At 63.0% G+C, this 19,736-nt stretch overlaps 3 non-coding genes across 3 annotated transcripts; all 3 read left to right on the forward strand.

Annotated features, from left to right (window-relative positions):
* The first annotated feature begins 483 nt into the window (after positions 1 to 483).
* Positions 484 to 602, forward strand: LOC131861110 (5S ribosomal RNA). The gene has a single exon (XR_009360189.1). It is a non-coding gene; the product is annotated as a 5S ribosomal RNA (ribosomal RNA).
* Positions 603 to 8,406: 7,804 nt separating this feature from the next.
* On the forward strand, positions 8,407 to 8,525 carry LOC131861225 (5S ribosomal RNA). The gene has a single exon (XR_009360300.1). It is a non-coding gene; the product is annotated as a 5S ribosomal RNA (ribosomal RNA).
* A 7,804-nt stretch (positions 8,526 to 16,329) lies between these two features.
* Positions 16,330 to 16,448, forward strand: LOC131861329 (5S ribosomal RNA). The gene has a single exon (XR_009360404.1). It is a non-coding gene; the product is annotated as a 5S ribosomal RNA (ribosomal RNA).
* Positions 16,449 to 19,736: the final 3,288 nt, after the last annotated feature.

Below are 19,736 nucleotides of genomic sequence, written 5' to 3' on the forward strand. Positions count from 1 at the left end.
CATCATGGGTCTTGGAACGCATTTGTGGTCCTTGGGTCCCATTTTGCATCCCGAAACTTGTGTTTTGGTGCTTGATCCCTATTTTGGGTGCCCACCTTGCACCAAGTGCGCACCCGGGGCAAACCGAGCGCCTTGGTGCACCGGGGCAAGATCGAGCGTGCACCCGAGGCGCCCCGAACATGCACCAAGGTGCACTCGGCCCACATGTGAGCGCAGGTCGTTGCGCCCGAGGTGGTGTGTGGGCACCGCGTTGCAGACGGGACACTGCACGCACACGACGCCCCCTCCAGGTGCACGCACGTAGGCCGGGCCGGGTGCACACCCGACGCCCTAGCAAGGTGCGCGCACCCGGGCAGGGCTCACACTTGGCGAACGGGGCGCACTTCGCGAGGGAGGGTGTGCACCTCGACGGGGGTGGGTGGCCGGGGTGGATTCGCACGTGGGTCGCGGTTTGCTAAGTACACACTGCGACAAGCTCATAACGGGTGCGATCATACCAGCGTTAGTGCACCGGATCCCATCAGAACTCCGCAGTTAAGCGCGCTTGGGCCGGAGTAGTACTGGGATGGGTGACCTCCCGGGAAGTCCCGGTGTTGCACCCTTTTTTAGTTTTTCGCCGGGCGTCGCAATGCTATTTGAATAAACCTTTTGCCCGTTTGCGTTCTCGTCGGGGCCGGGCCGGGCCGGGGTGCGCTGCCCGCACTACCGCGCGCGCGGGGGCGACACCGAGCGCGCACCCGAGGCGCCCCGAGCACACAGGCCACGGTGCAACCCGGGCGTTGTGCGCGCACCCCGGTGCGCCCGAGGTGCTGCGCGCGCACCCAGGTGAAATCGGTGTGCACCTCGGCCAGTGCGCGCTCGGTCGAGTCGCGCACGTTGGCCAAGGTGCACGGTGATGTTTCTTACTCTAAGGTTCCGCACCAGACGCCCGGGACAGGTGAGCGAAGCTGGGCGGGGCCGGGTGCGCGGCCGGGGCAGGTGCACGCAGCTGGAGAGAGCTTTGGAGCACACTTCGGAGCGCACCAATGATGCGCTCCATTCAAAAGTTTCCTGAAAAGGCAAAAAAAGTTGAGATTATAGAATTTCCCACTTGAGAGATTGTAAAAAAAAAAAATTTAAAATGAAGGAAACGCGGGTGCCAAGGTGTGCGCAGCCCAGCCAAGGTGTGCGCACCAAGGCGCCCACCCTGGCGAAGGTGCACGCAAGGTGCGCACCCGAGGCAAACCGGACAATTAACCCAACTTTCGACTTCGCGCGCACCTTGGAGCGCACTTCGGAGCGCTCCTTGGTGCGCACCAATCTTGGGCACCTCGGAGTGCACCATGGCGCCCACCAAGGTGCGCACCCGGGGCAAACCGAGCTCCGACTTCGTGCGCACCTTGGAGCGCACGAAAGGTGCGCACCATGGCGCCCACCAAGGTGCGCAGCCCAGCCAAGGCGTGCGCATCAAGGTGCGCACCCTGGCGAAGGTGCGCACCCGGGGCAAACCGAGCTCCGACTTCGTGCGCACCTTGGAGCGCACAAAAGGTGCGCAACCCAGCCAAGGTGTGCGCACCCCGGTCAAACCGAGCTCCGAATCGTGCGCACCAGAGGTGCACGCCATCGTGCGCACCTTGGAGCACACTTCGGAGCCCTCCTTGGTGCGTGCCGATGTTGCGCACCTCGGAGCGCACCCGGGGAAAACAATGCAATTAACCCGACTTTCGACTTCGTGGGCACCTCGGAGCGCTCTCGGGTTCGCACCTCGGAGCACACCGAGGTGCGCACCTTTGATGCGCTGCCTTCACCAATTTCCAGAAAAGGCAAGAAAACATTGAGAAGGTGTGCGCACCGAGGTGCCCACCCTGGCGAAGGTGCACGCGAGGTGCGCACCCGGGGCAAACCGGGCTCCGACTTCGTGCACGCCGCACCTTGGAGCACACTTCGGAGCGCTCCTTGGTGCGCACCAGGGCGCGCAACCCAGCCGAGGTGCCCACCCCGGCGAAGGTGCACGCGAGGTGCGCACCCGGGGCAAACCGGGCTCCGACTTCGTGCACGCCATGGTGCCCACCGCGGCGAAGGTGCACGCGAGGTGCGCACCCGGGGCAAACCGGGCTCCGACTTCGTGCACGCCGCACCTTGGAGCACACTTCGGAGCGCTCCTTGGTGCGCACCATGGTGCCCACCAGGGCGCGCAACCCCGCCGAAGGTGCACGCGAGGTGCGCACCCGGGGCAAACCGGGCTCCGACTTCGTGCACGCCGCACCTTGGAGCACACTTCGGAGCGCTCCTTGGTGCGCACCATGGTGCCCACCAGGGCGCGCAACCCCGCCGAAGGTGCACGCGAGGTGCGCACCCGGGGCAAACCGGGCTCCGACTTCGTGCACGCCATGGTGCGCACCGCGGCGAAGGTGCGCACCCGGGGCAAACCGGGCTCCGACTTCGTGCACGCCGCACCTTGGAGCACACTTCGGAGCGCTCCTTGGTGCGCACCAGGGCGCGCAACCCAGCCGAGGTGCCCACCCCGGCGAAGGTGCACGCGAGGTGCGTACCCGGGGCAAACCGGGCTCCGACTTCGTGCACGCCGCACCTTGGAGCACACTTCGGAGCGCTCCTTGGTGCGCACCATGGTGCCCACCAGGCCGCGCAACCCAGCCAAGGTGTGCGCACCAAGGTGCACGCGAGGTGCGCACCCGGGGCAAACCGGGGTCCGACTTCGTGCACGCCGCACCTTGGAGCACACATCGGGGCGCTCCCGGGTTCGCACCGGCGTTGCGCACCGTGGTGGGCACCTCGGAGCACACCAAGGTGGGCAGCGAGGTGCGCACCTTTGATGCGATGCCTTCACTAATTTCCATAAAAGGCAAAAAAAAAACGAGATTTTAAAATTTCCGTTTTGAAAGATAGTGAGAAAAAGGGAATGCTGGTGCCATCTTGAGCCCGCCCTGGTGCGCAGCCCAGCCAAGGTGTGCGCACCAAGGTGCCCACCCTGGCGAAGGTGCGCGCCCGGGCAATTAACCCAACTTCCAACTTCGCGCGCGCCAGGGTGGGAGCGCACCCAACAACCGGGCCTGGGAAGAGCCAATGCGAGAAACCCCACCAAACGCTCTGACAAAAAAAGAGGGGGCGCTCCAGTAACCCCGCTTCGGAGCGCACCCTGGGCAAACCCAGCCAAGGTGCCCACCCCGGCCAAGGTGCAGGCGAGGTGCGCACCCGGGGCAAACCGGGCTCCGACAACGTGCACGCCGCACCTTGGAGCACACTTCGTAGCGCTCCCGGGTGCGCACCTCAGAGCACACCAAGGTGGGCAGCGAGGTGCGCACCTTTGATGCGCTGCCTTCACTAATTTCCAGAAAAGGCAAAAAAAAAAGGAGATTTTAAAATTTCCGTTTTGAAAGATAGTGAAAAAAACGGAACGCGCGTGCCATCTTGAGCCCGCCCTGGTGCGCAGCCCAGGTAAGGTGCCCACCCTGGCAAAGGTGCGCACCCGGGCAATTAACCCTACTTCCGACTTCGTGCGCGCCAGGGTGGCAACCGGGCCTCGGAAGAGCCAATGCGAGAAACCCCACCAAACGCTCCGACAAAAAAAGAGGCGGCGCTCCAATAACCCCGCTTCGGAGCGCAGCCGGGGCAAACCCAGCCAAGGTGCCCACCCCGACGAAGGTGCACGCGAGGTGCGCACCCGGGGCAAACCGGGCTCCGACAACGTGCACGCAGCACCTTGGAGCACACTTCGAAGCACTCCCGGGTGCCCACCGGCGTTGCGCACCGTGGTGGGCAGCGAGGTGCGCACCTTTGATGCGCTGCCTTCACTAATTTCCAGAAAAAGGCAAAAAAAAATGAGATTTTAAAATTTCCGTTTTGAAAGATAGTGAAAAAAAAGGAACGCGGGTGCCATCTTGAGCCCGCCCTGGTGCGCAGCCCAGGCAAGGCATGCGCACCAAGGTGCCCACCCGAGGTGCACACCCGGGGCAAACCGGGCTCCGACTTCGTGCAGGCCGCACCTTGGAGCACACTTCGGAGCGCTCCTTGGTGCGCACCATGGTGCCCACCAGGGCGCGCAACCCAGCCAAGGTCTGCACACTAAGGTGCCCACCCCGGCGAAGGTGCACGCGAGGTGCGCACCCGGGGCAAACCGGGCTCCGACTTCGTGCACGCCATGGTGCCCACCGCGGCGAAGGTGCACGCGAGGTGCGCACCCGGGGCAAACCGGGCTCCGACTTCGTGCACGCCGCACCTTGGAGCACACTTCGGAGCGCTCCTTGGTGCGCACCATGGTGCCCACCAGGGCGCGCAACCCAGCCAAGGTGTGCGCACCAAGGTGCACGCGAGGTGCGCACCCGGGGCAAACCGGGGTCCGACTTCGTGCACGCCGCACCTTGGAGCACACATCGGAGCGCTCCCAGGTTCGCACCAGCGTTGCGCACCTTTGATGCGCTGCCTTCACTAATTTCCAGAAAAGGCAAAAAAAAACGATATTTTAAAATTTCCGTTCTGAAAGATAGTGAAAAAAACGGAACGCGGGTGCCATCTTGAGCCCTTCCTGGTGCGCAGCCCAGGCAAGTTGTGCGCACCAAGGTGCCCACCCTGGCGGAGGTGCGCGCCCGGGGCAAACCGGGCTCCGACTTCGTGCACTGCATGGTGCCCACCAAGGCGCGCAACCCAGCCAAGGTGCCCACCGCAGCGAAGGTGCACGCGAGGTGCACACCCGGGGCAAACCGGGCTCCGACTTCGTGCACGCCGCACCTTGGAGCACACTTCAGAGCGCTCCTTGGTGCGCACCAGGGCGCGCAACCCAGCCGAGGTGCCCACCCCGGCGAAGGTGCACGCGAGGTGCGCACCCGGGGCAAACCGGGCTCCGACTTCGTGCACGCCATGGTGCCCACCGCGGCGAAGGTGCGCACCCGGGGCAAACCGGGCTCCGACTTCGTGCACGCCGCACCTTGGAGCACACTTCGGAGCGCTCCTTGGTGCGCACCATGGTGCCCACCAGGCCGCGCAACCCAGCCAAGGTGTGCGCACCAAGGTGCACGCGAGGTGCGCACCCGGGGCAAACCGGGGTCCGACTTCGTGCACGCCGCACCTTGGAGCACACATCGGGGCGCTCCCGGGTTCGCACCGGCGTTGCGCACCGTGGTGGGCACCTCGGAGCACACCAAGGTGGGCAGCGAGGTGCGCACCTTTGATGCGATGCCTTCACTAATTTCCATAAAAGGCAAAAAAAAAACGAGATTTTAAAATTTCCGTTTTGAAAGATAGTGAGAAAAAGGGAATGCTGGTGCCATCTTGAGCCCGCCCTGGTGCGCAGCCCAGCCAAGGTTTGCGCACCAAGGTGCCCACCCTGGCGAAGGTGCGCGCCCGGGCAATTAACCCAACTTCCAACTTCGCGCGCGCCAGGGTGGGAGCGCACCCAACAACCGGGCCTGGGAAGAGCCAATGCGAGAAACCCCACCAAACTCTCTGACAAAAAAAGAGGGGGCGCTCCAGTAACCCCGCTTCGGAGCGCACCCTGGGCAAACCCAGCCAAGGTGCCCACCCCGGCCAAGGTGCAGGCGAGGTGCGCACCCGGGGCAAACCGGGCTCCGACAACGTGCACGCCGCACCTTGGAGCACACTTCGTAGCGCTCCCGGGTGCGCACCTCAGAGCACACCAAGGTGGGCAGCGAGGTGCGCACCTTTGATGCGCTGCCTTCACTAATTTCCAGAAAAGGCAAAAAAAAAAGGAGATTTTAAAATTTCCGTTTTGAAAGATAGTGAAAAAAACGGAACGCGCGTGCCATCTTGAGCCCGCCCTGGTGCGCAGCCCAGGTAAGGTGCCACCCTGGCAAAGGTGCGCACCCGGGCAATTAACCCTACTTCCGACTTCGTGCGCGCCAGGGTGGCAACCGGGCCTCGGAAGAGCCAATGCGAGAAACCCCACCAAACGCTCCGACAAAAAAAGAGGCGGCGCTCCAATAACCCCGCTTCGGAGCGCAGCCGGGGCAAACCAAGCCAAGGTGCCCACCCCGACGAAGGTGCACGCGAGGTGCGCACCCGGGGCAAACCGGGCTCCGACAACGTGCACGCAGCACCTTGGAGCACACTTCGAAGCACTCCCGGGTGCCCACCGGCGTTGCGCACCGTGGTGGGCAGCGAGGTGCGCACCTTTGATGCGCTGCCTTCACTAATTTCCAGAAAAAGGCAAAAAAAAATGAGATTTTAAAATTTCCGTTTTGAAAGATAGTGAAAAAAAAGGAACGCGGGTGCCATCTTGAGCCCGCCCTGGTGCGCAGCCCAGGCAAGGCATGCGCACCAAGGTGCCCACCCGAGGTGCACACCCGGGGCAAACCGGGCTCCGACTTCGTGCAGGCCGCACCTTGGAGCACACTTCGGAGCGCTCCTTGGTGCGCACCATGGTGCCCACCAGGGCGCACCCGAGGCAAACCGGGCTCCGACTTCGTGCACGCCGCACCTTGGAGCACACATCGGAGCGCTCCCAGGTTCGCACCAGCGTTGCGCACCTTTGATGCGCTGCCTTCACTAATTTCCAGAAAAGGCAAAAAAAAACGATATTTTAAAATTTCCGTTCTGAAAGATAGTGAAAAAAACGGAACGCGGGTGCCATCTTGAGCCCTTCCTGATGCGCAGCCCAGGCAAGTTGTGCGCACCAAGGTGCCCACCCTGGCGGAGGTGCGCGCCCGGGGCAAACCGGGCTCCGACTTCGTGCACTGCATGGTGCCCACCAAGGCGCGCAACCCAGCCAAGGTGCCCACCGCAGCGAAGGTGCACGCGAGGTGCGCACCCGAGGTGCACACCCGGGGCAAACCGGGCTCCGACTTCGTGCACGCCGCACCTTGGAGCACACTTCAGAGCGCTCCTTGGTACGCACCAGGGCGCGCAACCCAGCCAAGGTGCTCACCCCGGCGAAGGTGCACGCGAGGTGCGCACCCGGGGCAAACCGGGCTCGGACTTCGTGCACGCCGCACCTTGGAGCACACATCGGAGCGCTCCCGGGTTCGCACCAGCATTGCGCACCTTTGATGCGCTGCCTTCACTAATTTCCAGAAAAGGCAAAAAAAAGAAAAAAATGAGATTTTAAAATTTCCGTTTTGAAAGATAGTGAAAAAAACGGAACGCGGGTGCCATCTTGAGCCCGCCCTGGTGTGCAGCCCAGGCAAGTTGTGCGCACCAAGGCACCCACCCTGGCCAAGGTGGGTCACGGGGTGGGTCCTAGGGTGGGTAACGGGGTGGGTACTAAGGTGCGTGCCAAGGTGGGTCATAGGGTGGGTGCCAAGGTGGGCACCAGGGTGGGTGTGCACCAACCCTAGCCAGGGTAGGTCACGGGGTGGTTGTCGGGGTGGGCGTCAAGGAGCCAAGGTGGGTGGCAAGTAGCCAAGTTGCGTGCCAAGGTGGGTGTCGGGGTGGGTGCCAAGGATCCAAGGTGGGTGCCAAGGAACCAAGGTGGGTGTCTGGGTGGGTGCCGAGGTGGGAGCCAGGGTGGGTCCCAAGGTGAGTGCAAAGGTGGGTGCCAGGGTCAAGGTGAGTGCCAATGTGGGTTCCAAGGTGCCAGGGTCAGGGTGAGTGCCAATGTGGGTTCAAAGGTGCTAAGTTGGGTGCGAGGTTGGGTGCGAGGGTGGGTGGGTGCCAAGGTGTGCTAGGTGGAAGCCCGGGTGGGTCGGCATCCCATGGGTGTCGAGTTGGGTGCCTGATGGGTGCTTCTTGTCAAGTTTTAGTCGTCGGGACTCATTTCGAGCCTTAGAGGTCGTTTCTTGTCCGGTTGCCCTGTCTTCGACCTGGGAACCCAATTTTGGTCCTCGGGTCCCATTTTTTTTTGTCTCGCATCCCACTTTTGGCCTGTGGCCTTTTCGGGGTCGATTCTCGTTTTGGGCATCAGAGCATGTTTCTTCTCCTAAAACCCAATATTTGTTTATTAAGTCTCGGAACACATTTTTGTTCTCGTGGACCCATCATGGGTCTTGGAACGCATTTGTGGTCCTTGGGTCCCATTTTGCATCCCGAAACTTGTGTTTTGGTGCTTGATCCCTATTTTGGGTGCCCACCTTGCACCAAGTGCGCACCCGGGGCAAACCGAGCGCCTTGGTGCACCGGGGCAAGATCGAGCGTGCACCCGAGGCGCCCCGAACATGCACCAAGGTGCACTCGGCCCACATGTGAGCGCAGGTCGTTGCGCCCGAGGTGGTGTGTGGGCACCGCGTTGCAGACGGGACACTGCACGCACACGACGCCCCCTCCAGGTGCACGCACGTAGGCCGGGCCGGGTGCACACCCGACGCCCTAGCAAGGTGCGCGCACCCGGGCAGGGCTCACACTTGGCGAACGGGGCGCACTTCGCGAGGGAGGGTGTGCACCTCGACGGGGGTGGGTGGCCGGGGTGGATTCGCACGTGGGTCGCGGTTTGCTAAGTACACACTGCGACAAGCTCATAACGGGTGCGATCATACCAGCGTTAGTGCACCGGATCCCATCAGAACTCCGCAGTTAAGCGCGCTTGGGCCGGAGTAGTACTGGGATGGGTGACCTCCCGGGAAGTCCCGGTGTTGCACCCTTTTTTAGTTTTTCGCCGGGCGTCGCAATGCTATTTGAATAAACCTTTTGCCCGTTTGCGTTCTCGTCGGGGCCGGGCCGGGCCGGGGTGCGCTGCCCGCACTACCGCGCGCGCGGGGGCGACACCGAGCTCGCACCCGAGGCGCCCCGAGCACACAGGCCACGGTGCAACCCGGGCGTTGTGCGCGCACCCCGGTGCGCCCGAGGTGCTGCGCGCGCACCCAGGTGAAATCGGTGTGCACCTCGGCCAGTGCGCGCTCGGTCGAGTCGCGCACGTTGGCCAAGGTGCACGGTGATGTTTCTTACTCTAAGGTTCCGCACCAGACGCCCGGGACAGGTGAGCGAAGCTGGGCGGGGCCGGGTGCGCGGCCGGGGCAGGTGCACGCAGCTGGAGAGAGCTTTGGAGCACACTTCGGAGCGCACCAATGATGCGCTCCATTCAAAAGTTTCCTGAAAAGGCAAAAAAAGTTGAGATTATAGAATTTCCCACTTGAGAGATTGTAAAAAAAAAAAATTTAAAATGAAGGAAACGCGGGTGCCAAGGTGTGCGCAGCCCAGCCAAGGTGTGCGCACCAAGGCGTCCACCCTGGCGAAGGTGCACGCAAGGTGCGCACCCGAGGCAAACCGGACAATTAACCCAACTTTCGACTTCGCGCGCACCTTGGAGCGCACTTCGGAGCGCTCCTTGGTGCGCACCAATCTTGGGCACCTCGGAGTGCACCATGGCGCCCACCAAGGTGCGCACCCGGGGCAAACCGAGCTCCGACTTCGTGCGCACCTTGGAGCGCACGAAAGGTGCGCACCATGGCGCCCACCAAGGTGCGCAGCCCAGCCAAGGCGTGCGCATCAAGGTGCGCACCCTGGCGAAGGTGCGCACCCGGGGCAAACCGAGCTCCGACTTCGTGCGCACCTTGGAGCGCACAAAAGGTGCGCAACCCAGCCAAGGTGTGCGCACCCCGGTCAAACCGAGCTCCGAATCGTGCGCACCAGAGGTGCACGCCATCGTGCGCACCTTGGAGCACACTTCGGAGCCCTCCTTGGTGCGCGCCGATGTTGCGCACCTCGGAGCGCACCCGGGGAAAACAATGCAATTAACCCGACTTTCGACTTCGTGGGCACCTCGGAGCGCTCTCGGGTTCGCACCTCGGAGCACACCGAGGTGCGCACCTTTGATGCGCTGCCTTCACCAATTTCCAGAAAAGGCAAGAAAACATTGAGAAGGTGTGCGCACCGAGGTGCCCACCCTGGCGAAGGTGCACGCGAGGTGCGCACCCGGGGCAAACCGGGCTCCGACTTCGTGCACGCCGCACCTTGGAGCACACTTCGGAGCGCTCCTTGGTGCGCACCAGGGCGCGCAACCCAGCCGAGGTGCCCACCCCGGCGAAGGTGCACGCGAGGTGCGCACCCGGGGCAAACCGGGCTCCGACTTCGTGCACGCCATGGTGCCCACCGCGGCGAAGGTGCACGCGAGGTGCGCACCCGGGGCAAACCGGGCTCCGACTTCGTGCACGCCGCACCTTGGAGCACACTTCGGAGCGCTCCTTGGTGCGCACCATGGTGCCCACCAGGGCGCGCAACCCCGCCGAAGGTGCACGCGAGGTGCGCACCCGGGGCAAACCGGGCTCCGACTTCGTGCACGCCGCACCTTGGAGCACACTTCGGAGCGCTCCTTGGTGCGCACCATGGTGCCCACCAGGGCGCGCAACCCCGCCGAAGGTGCACGCGAGGTGCGCACCCGGGGCAAACCGGGCTCCGACTTCGTGCACGCCATGGTGCGCACCGCGGCGAAGGTGCGCACCCGGGGCAAACCGGGCTCCGACTTCGTGCACGCCGCACCTTGGAGCACACTTCGGAGCGCTCCTTGGTGCGCACCAGGGCGCGCAACCCAGCCGAGGTGCCCACCCCGGCGAAGGTGCACGCGAGGTGCGTACCCGGGGCAAACCGGGCTCCGACTTCGTGCACGCCGCACCTTGGAGCACACTTCGGAGCGCTCCTTGGTGCGCACCATGGTGCCCACCAGGCCGCGCAACCCAGCCAAGGTGTGCGCACCAAGGTGCACGCGAGGTGCGCACCCGGGGCAAACCGGGGTCCGACTTCGTGCACGCCGCACCTTGGAGCACACATCGGGGCGCTCCCGGGTTCGCACCGGCGTTGCGCACCGTGGTGGGCACCTCGGAGCACACCAAGGTGGGCAGCGAGGTGCGCACCTTTGATGCGATGCCTTCACTAATTTCCATAAAAGGCAAAAAAAAAACGAGATTTTAAAATTTCCGTTTTGAAAGATAGTGAGAAAAAGGGAATGCTGGTGCCATCTTGAGCCCGCCCTGGTGCGCAGCCCAGCCAAGGTGTGCGCACCAAGGTGCCCACCCTGGCGAAGGTGCGCGCCCGGGCAATTAACCCAACTTCCAACTTCGCGCGCGCCAGGGTGGGAGCGCACCCAACAACCGGGCCTGGGAAGAGCCAATGCGAGAAACCCCACCAAACGCTCTGACAAAAAAAGAGGGGGCGCTCCAGTAACCCCGCTTCGGAGCGCACCCTGGGCAAACCCAGCCAAGGTGCCCACCCCGGCCAAGGTGCAGGCGAGGTGCGCACCCGGGGCAAACCGGGCTCCGACAACGTGCACGCCGCACCTTGGAGCACACTTCGTAGCGCTCCCGGGTGCGCACCTCAGAGCACACCAAGGTGGGCAGCGAGGTGCGCACCTTTGATGCGCTGCCTTCACTAATTTCCAGAAAAGGCAAAAAAAAAAGGAGATTTTAAAATTTCCGTTTTGAAAGATAGTGAAAAAAACGGAACGCGCGTGCCATCTTGAGCCCGCCCTGGTGCGCAGCCCAGGTAAGGTGCCCACCCTGGCAAAGGTGCGCACCCGGGCAATTAACCCTACTTCCGACTTCGTGCGCGCCAGGGTGGCAACCGGGCCTCGGAAGAGCCAATGCGAGAAACCCCACCAAACGCTCCGACAAAAAAAGAGGCGGCGCTCCAATAACCCCGCTTCGGAGCGCAGCCGGGGCAAACCCAGCCAAGGTGCCCACCCCGACGAAGGTGCACGCGAGGTGCGCACCCGGGGCAAACCGGGCTCCGACAACGTGCACGCAGCACCTTGGAGCACACTTCGAAGCACTCCCGGGTGCCCACCGGCGTTGCGCACCGTGGTGGGCAGCGAGGTGCGCACCTTTGATGCGCTGCCTTCACTAATTTCCAGAAAAAGGCAAAAAAAAATGAGATTTTAAAATTTCCGTTTTGAAAGATAGTGAAAAAAAAGGAACGCGGGTGCCATCTTGAGCCCGCCCTGGTGCGCAGCCCAGGCAAGGCATGCGCACCAAGGTGCCCACCCGAGGTGCACACCCGGGGCAAACCGGGCTCCGACTTCGTGCAGGCCGCACCTTGGAGCACACTTCGGAGCGCTCCTTGGTGCGCACCATGGTGCCCACCAGGGCGCGCAACCCAGCCAAGGTCTGCACACTAAGGTGCCCACCCCGGCGAAGGTGCACGCGAGGTGCGCACCCGGGGCAAACCGGGCTCCGACTTCGTGCACGCCATGGTGCCCACCGCGGCGAAGGTGCACGCGAGGTGCGCACCCGGGGCAAACCGGGCTCCGACTTCGTGCACGCCGCACCTTGGAGCACACTTCGGAGCGCTCCTTGGTGCGCACCATGGTGCCCACCAGGGCGCGCAACCCAGCCAAGGTGTGCGCACCAAGGTGCACGCGAGGTGCGCACCCGGGGCAAACCGGGGTCCGACTTCGTGCACGCCGCACCTTGGAGCACACATCGGAGCGCTCCCAGGTTCGCACCAGCGTTGCGCACCTTTGATGCGCTGCCTTCACTAATTTCCAGAAAAGGCAAAAAAAAACGATATTTTAAAATTTCCGTTCTGAAAGATAGTGAAAAAAACGGAACGCGGGTGCCATCTTGAGCCCTTCCTGGTGCGCAGCCCAGGCAAGTTGTGCGCACCAAGGTGCCCACCCTGGCGGAGGTGCGCGCCCGGGGCAAACCGGGCTCCGACTTCGTGCACTGCATGGTGCCCACCAAGGCGCGCAACCCAGCCAAGGTGCCCACCGCAGCGAAGGTGCACGCGAGGTGCACACCCGGGGCAAACCGGGCTCCGACTTCGTGCACGCCGCACCTTGGAGCACACTTCAGAGCGCTCCTTGGTGCGCACCAGGGCGCGCAACCCAGCCGAGGTGCCCACCCCGGCGAAGGTGCACGCGAGGTGCGCACCCGGGGCAAACCGGGCTCCGACTTCGTGCACGCCATGGTGCCCACCGCGGCGAAGGTGCGCACCCGGGGCAAACCGGGCTCCGACTTCGTGCACGCCGCACCTTGGAGCACACTTCGGAGCGCTCCTTGGTGCGCACCATGGTGCCCACCAGGCCGCGCAACCCAGCCAAGGTGTGCGCACCAAGGTGCACGCGAGGTGCGCACCCGGGGCAAACCGGGGTCCGACTTCGTGCACGCCGCACCTTGGAGCACACATCGGGGCGCTCCCGGGTTCGCACCGGCGTTGCGCACCGTGGTGGGCACCTCGGAGCACACCAAGGTGGGCAGCGAGGTGCGCACCTTTGATGCGATGCCTTCACTAATTTCCATAAAAGGCAAAAAAAAAACGAGATTTTAAAATTTCCGTTTTGAAAGATAGTGAGAAAAAGGGAATGCTGGTGCCATCTTGAGCCCGCCCTGGTGCGCAGCCCAGCCAAGGTTTGCGCACCAAGGTGCCCACCCTGGCGAAGGTGCGCGCCCGGGCAATTAACCCAACTTCCAACTTCGCGCGCGCCAGGGTGGGAGCGCACCCAACAACCGGGCCTGGGAAGAGCCAATGCGAGAAACCCCACCAAACTCTCTGACAAAAAAAGAGGGGGCGCTCCAGTAACCCCGCTTCGGAGCGCACCCTGGGCAAACCCAGCCAAGGTGCCCACCCCGGCCAAGGTGCAGGCGAGGTGCGCACCCGGGGCAAACCGGGCTCCGACAACGTGCACGCCGCACCTTGGAGCACACTTCGTAGCGCTCCCGGGTGCGCACCTCAGAGCACACCAAGGTGGGCAGCGAGGTGCGCACCTTTGATGCGCTGCCTTCACTAATTTCCAGAAAAGGCAAAAAAAAAAGGAGATTTTAAAATTTCCGTTTTGAAAGATAGTGAAAAAAACGGAACGCGCGTGCCATCTTGAGCCCGCCCTGGTGCGCAGCCCAGGTAAGGTGCCACCCTGGCAAAGGTGCGCACCCGGGCAATTAACCCTACTTCCGACTTCGTGCGCGCCAGGGTGGCAACCGGGCCTCGGAAGAGCCAATGCGAGAAACCCCACCAAACGCTCCGACAAAAAAAGAGGCGGCGCTCCAATAACCCCGCTTCGGAGCGCAGCCGGGGCAAACCAAGCCAAGGTGCCCACCCCGACGAAGGTGCACGCGAGGTGCGCACCCGGGGCAAACCGGGCTCCGACAACGTGCACGCAGCACCTTGGAGCACACTTCGAAGCACTCCCGGGTGCCCACCGGCGTTGCGCACCGTGGTGGGCAGCGAGGTGCGCACCTTTGATGCGCTGCCTTCACTAATTTCCAGAAAAAGGCAAAAAAAAATGAGATTTTAAAATTTCCGTTTTGAAAGATAGTGAAAAAAAAGGAACGCGGGTGCCATCTTGAGCCCGCCCTGGTGCGCAGCCCAGGCAAGGCATGCGCACCAAGGTGCCCACCCGAGGTGCACACCCGGGGCAAACCGGGCTCCGACTTCGTGCAGGCCGCACCTTGGAGCACACTTCGGAGCGCTCCTTGGTGCGCACCATGGTGCCCACCAGGGCGCACCCGAGGCAAACCGGGCTCCGACTTCGTGCACGCCGCACCTTGGAGCACACATCGGAGCGCTCCCAGGTTCGCACCAGCGTTGCGCACCTTTGATGCGCTGCCTTCACTAATTTCCAGAAAAGGCAAAAAAAAACGATATTTTAAAATTTCCGTTCTGAAAGATAGTGAAAAAAACGGAACGCGGGTGCCATCTTGAGCCCTTCCTGATGCGCAGCCCAGGCAAGTTGTGTGCACCAAGGTGCCCACCCTGGCGGAGGTGCGCGCCCGGGGCAAACCGGGCTCCGACTTCGTGCACTGCATGGTGCCCACCAAGGCGCGCAACCCAGCCAAGGTGCCCACCGCAGCGAAGGTGCACGCGAGGTGCGCACCCGAGGTGCACACCCGGGGCAAACCGGGCTCCGACTTCGTGCACGCCGCACCTTGGAGCACACTTCAGAGCGCTCCTTGGTACGCACCAGGGCGCGCAACCCAGCCAAGGTGCTCACCCCGGCGAAGGTGCACGCGAGGTGCGCACCCGGGGCAAACCGGGCTCGGACTTCGTGCACGCCGCACCTTGGAGCACACATCGGAGCGCTCCCGGGTTCGCACCAGCATTGCGCACCTTTGATGCGCTGCCTTCACTAATTTCCAGAAAAGGCAAAAAAAAGAAAAAAATGAGATTTTAAAATTTCCGTTTTGAAAGATAGTGAAAAAAACGGAACGCGGGTGCCATCTTGAGCCCGCCCTGGTGTGCAGCCCAGGCAAGTTGTGCGCACCAAGGCACCCACCCTGGCCAAGGTGGGTCACGGGGTGGGTCCTAGGGTGGGTAACGGGGTGGGTACTAAGGTGCGTGCCAAGGTGGGTCATAGGGTGGGTGCCAAGGTGGGCACCAGGGTGGGTGTGCACCAACCCTAGCCAGGGTAGGTCACGGGGTGGTTGTCGGGGTGGGCGTCAAGGAGCCAAGGTGGGTGGCAAGTAGCCAAGTTGCGTGCCAAGGTGGGTGTCGGGGTGGGTGCCAAGGATCCAAGGTGGGTGCCAAGGAACCAAGGTGGGTGTCTGGGTGGGTGCCGAGGTGGGAGCCAGGGTGGGTCCCAAGGTGAGTGCAAAGGTGGGTGCCAGGGTCAAGGTGAGTGCCAATGTGGGTTCCAAGGTGCCAGGGTCAGGGTGAGTGCCAATGTGGGTTCAAAGGTGCTAAGTTGGGTGCGAGGTTGGGTGCGAGGGTGGGTGGGTGCCAAGGTGTGCTAGGTGGAAGCCCGGGTGGGTCGGCATCCCATGGGTGTCGAGTTGGGTGCCTGATGGGTGCTTCTTGTCAAGTTTTAGTCGTCGGGACTCATTTCGAGCCTTAGAGGTCGTTTCTTGTCCGGTTGCCCTGTCTTCGACCTGGGAACCCAATTTTGGTCCTCGGGTCCCATTTTTTTTTGTCTCGCATCCCACTTTTGGCCTGTGGCCTTTTCGGGGTCGATTCTCGTTTTGGGCATCAGAGCATGTTTCTTCTCCTAAAACCCAATATTTGTTTATTAAGTCTCGGAACACATTTTTGTTCTCGTGGACCCATCATGGGTCTTGGAACGCATTTGTGGTCCTTGGGTCCCATTTTGCATCCCGAAACTTGTGTTTTGGTGCTTGATCCCTATTTTGGGTGCCCACCTTGCACCAAGTGCGCACCCGGGGCAAACCGAGCGCCTTGGTGCACCGGGGCAAGATCGAGCGTGCACCCGAGGCGCCCCGAACATGCACCAAGGTGCACTCGGCCCACATGTGAGCGCAGGTCGTTGCGCCCGAGGTGGTGTGTGGGCACCGCGTTGCAGACGGGACACTGCACGCACACGACGCCCCCTCCAGGTGCACGCACGTAGGCCGGGCCGGGTGCACACCCGACGCCCTAGCAAGGTGCGCGCACCCGGGCAGGGCTCACACTTGGCGAACGGGGCGCACTTCGCGAGGGAGGGTGTGCACCTCGACGGGGGTGGGTGGCCGGGGTGGATTCGCACGTGGGTCGCGGTTTGCTAAGTACACACTGCGACAAGCTCATAACGGGTGCGATCATACCAGCGTTAGTGCACCGGATCCCATCAGAACTCCGCAGTTAAGCGCGCTTGGGCCGGAGTAGTACTGGGATGGGTGACCTCCCGGGAAGTCCCGGTGTTGCACCCTTTTTTAGTTTTTCGCCGGGCGTCGCAATGCTATTTGAATAAACCTTTTGCCCGTTTGCGTTCTCGTCGGGGCCGGGCCGGGCCGGGGTGCGCTGCCCGCACTACCGCGCGCGCGGGGGCGACACCGAGCGCGCACCCGAGGCGCCCCGAGCACACAGGCCACGGTGCAACCCGGGCGTTGTGCGCGCACCCCGGTGCGCCCGAGGTGCTGCGCGCGCACCCAGGTGAAATCGGTGTGCACCTCGGCCAGTGCGCGCTCGGTCGAGTCGCGCACGTTGGCCAAGGTGCACGGTGATGTTTCTTACTCTAAGGTTCCGCACCAGACGCCCGGGACAGGTGAGCGAAGCTGGGCGGGGCCGGGTGCGCGGCCGGGGCAGGTGCACGCAGCTGGAGAGAGCTTTGGAGCACACTTCGGAGCGCACCAATGATGCGCTCCATTCAAAAGTTTCCTGAAAAGGCAAAAAAAGTTGAGATTATAGAATTTCCCACTTGAGAGATTGTAAAAAAAAAAAATTTAAAATGAAGGAAACGCGGGTGCCAAGGTGTGCGCAGCCCAGCCAAGGTGTGCGCACCAAGGCGCCCACCCTGGCGAAGGTGCACGCAAGGTGCGCACCCGAGGCAAACCGGACAATTAACCCAACTTTCGACTTCGCGCGCACCTTGGAGCGCACTTCGGAGCGCTCCTTGGTGCGCACCAATCTTGGGCACCTCGGAGTGCACCATGGCGCCCACCAAGGTGCGCACCCGGGGCAAACCGAGCTCCGACTTCGTGCGCACCTTGGAGCGCACGAAAGGTGCGCACCATGGCGCCCACCAAGGTGCGCAGCCCAGCCAAGGCGTGCGCATCAAGGTGCGCACCCTGGCGAAGGTGCGCACCCGGGGCAAACCGAGCTCCGACTTCGTGCGCACCTTGGAGCGCACAAAAGGTGCGCAACCCAGCCAAGGTGTGCGCACCCCGGTCAAACCGAGCTCCGAATCGTGCGCACCAGAGGTGCACGCCATCGTGCGCACCTTGGAGCACACTTCGGAGCCCTCCTTGGTGCGCGCCGATGTTGCGCACCTCGGAGCGCACCCGGGGAAAACAATGCAATTAACCCGACTTTCGACTTCGTGGGCACCTCGGAGCGCTCTCGGGTTCGCACCTCGGAGCACACCGAGGTGCGCACCTTTGATGCGCTGCCTTCACCAATTTCCAGAAAAGGCAAGAAAACATTGAGAAGGTGTGCGCACCGAGGTGCCCACCCTGGCGAAGGTGCACGCGAGGTGCGCACCCGGGGCAAACCGGGCTCCGACTTCGTGCACGCCGCACCTTGGAGCACACTTCGGAGCGCTCCTTGGTGCGCACCAGGGCGCGCAACCCAGCCGAGGTGCCCACCCCGGCGAAGGTGCACGCGAGGTGCGCACCCGGGGCAAACCGGGCTCCGACTTCGTGCACGCCATGGTGCCCACCGCGGCGAAGGTGCACGCGAGGTGCGCACCCGGGGCAAACCGGGCTCCGACTTCGTGCACGCCGCACCTTGGAGCACACTTCGGAGCGCTCCTTGGTGCGCACCATGGTGCCCACCAGGGCGCGCAACCCCGCCGAAGGTGCACGCGAGGTGCGCACCCGGGGCAAACCGGGCTCCGACTTCGTGCACGCCGCACCTTGGAGCACACTTCGGAGCGCTCCTTGGTGCGCACCATGGTGCCCACCAGGGCGCGCAACCCCGCCGAAGGTGCACGCGAGGTGCGCACCCGGGGCAAACCGGGCTCCGACTTCGTGCACGCCATGGTGCGCACCGCGGCGAAGGTGCGCACCCGGGGCAAACCGGGCTCCGACTTCGTGCACGCCGCACCTTGGAGCACACTTCGGAGCGCTCCTTGGTGCGCACCAGGGCGCGCAACCCAGCCGAGGTGCCCACCCCGGCGAAGGTGCACGCGAGGTGCGTACCCGGGGCAAACCGGGCTCCGACTTCGTGCACGCCGCACCTTGGAGCACACTTCGGAGCGCTCCTTGGTGCGCACCATGGTGCCCACCAGGCCGCGCAACCCAGCCAAGGTGTGCGCACCAAGGTGCACGCGAGGTGCGCACCCGGGGCAAACCGGGGTCCGACTTCGTGCACGCCGCACCTTGGAGCACACATCGGGGCGCTCCCGGGTTCGCACCGGCGTTGCGCACCGTGGTGGGCACCTCGGAGCACACCAAGGTGGGCAGCGAGGTGCGCACCTTTGATGCGATGCCTTCACTAATTTCCATAAAAGGCAAAAAAAAAACGAGATTTTAAAATTTCCGTTTTGAAAGATAGTGAGAAAAAGGGAATGCTGGTGCCATCTTGAGCCCGCCCTGGTGCGCAGCCCAGCCAAGGTGTGCGCACCAAGGTGCCCACCCTGGCGAAGGTGCGCGCCCGGGCAATTAACCCAACTTCCAACTTCGCGCGCGCCAGGGTGGGAGCGCACCCAACAACCGGGCCTGGGAAGAGCCAATGCGAGAAACCCCACCAAACGCTCTGACAAAAAAAGAGGGGGCGCTCCAGTAACCCCGCTTCGGAGCGCACCCTGGGCAAACCCAGCCAAGGTGCCCACCCCGGCCAAGGTGCAGGCGAGGTGCGCACCCGGGGCAAACCGGGCTCCGACAACGTGCACGCCGCACCTTGGAGCACACTTCGTAGCGCTCCCGGGTGCGCACCTCAGAGCACACCAAGGTGGGCAGCGAGGTGCGCACCTTTGATGCGCTGCCTTCACTAATTTCCAGAAAAGGCAAAAAAAAAAGGAGATTTTAAAATTTCCGTTTTGAAAGATAGTGAAAAAAACGGAACGCGCGTGCCATCTTGAGCCCGCCCTGGTGCGCAGCCCAGGTAAGGTGCCCACCCTGGCAAAGGTGCGCACCCGGGCAATTAACCCTACTTCCGACTTCGTGCGCGCCAGGGTGGCAACCGGGCCTCGGAAGAGCCAATGCGAGAAACCCCACCAAACGCTCCGACAAAAAAAGAGGCGGCGCTCCAATAACCCCGCTTCGGAGCGCAGCCGGGGCAAACCCAGCCAAGGTGCCCACCCCGACGAAGGTGCACGCGAGGTGCGCACCCGGGGCAAACCGGGCTCCGACAACGTGCACGCAGCACCTTGGAGCACACTTCGAAGCACTCCCGGGTGCCCACCGGCGTTGCGCACCGTGGTGGGCAGCGAGGTGCGCACCTTTGATGCGCTGCCTTCACTAATTTCCAGAAAAAGGCAAAAAAAAATGAGATTTTAAAATTTCCGTTTTGAAAGATAGTGAAAAAAAAGGAACGCGGGTGCCATCTTGAGCCCGCCC

The sequence above is a fragment of the Cryptomeria japonica genome, unplaced genomic scaffold, assembly GCF_030272615.1.
Source record: "Cryptomeria japonica unplaced genomic scaffold, Sugi_1.0 HiC_scaffold_24, whole genome shotgun sequence".
Taxonomy (NCBI): domain Eukaryota; kingdom Viridiplantae; phylum Streptophyta; class Pinopsida; order Cupressales; family Cupressaceae; genus Cryptomeria; species Cryptomeria japonica.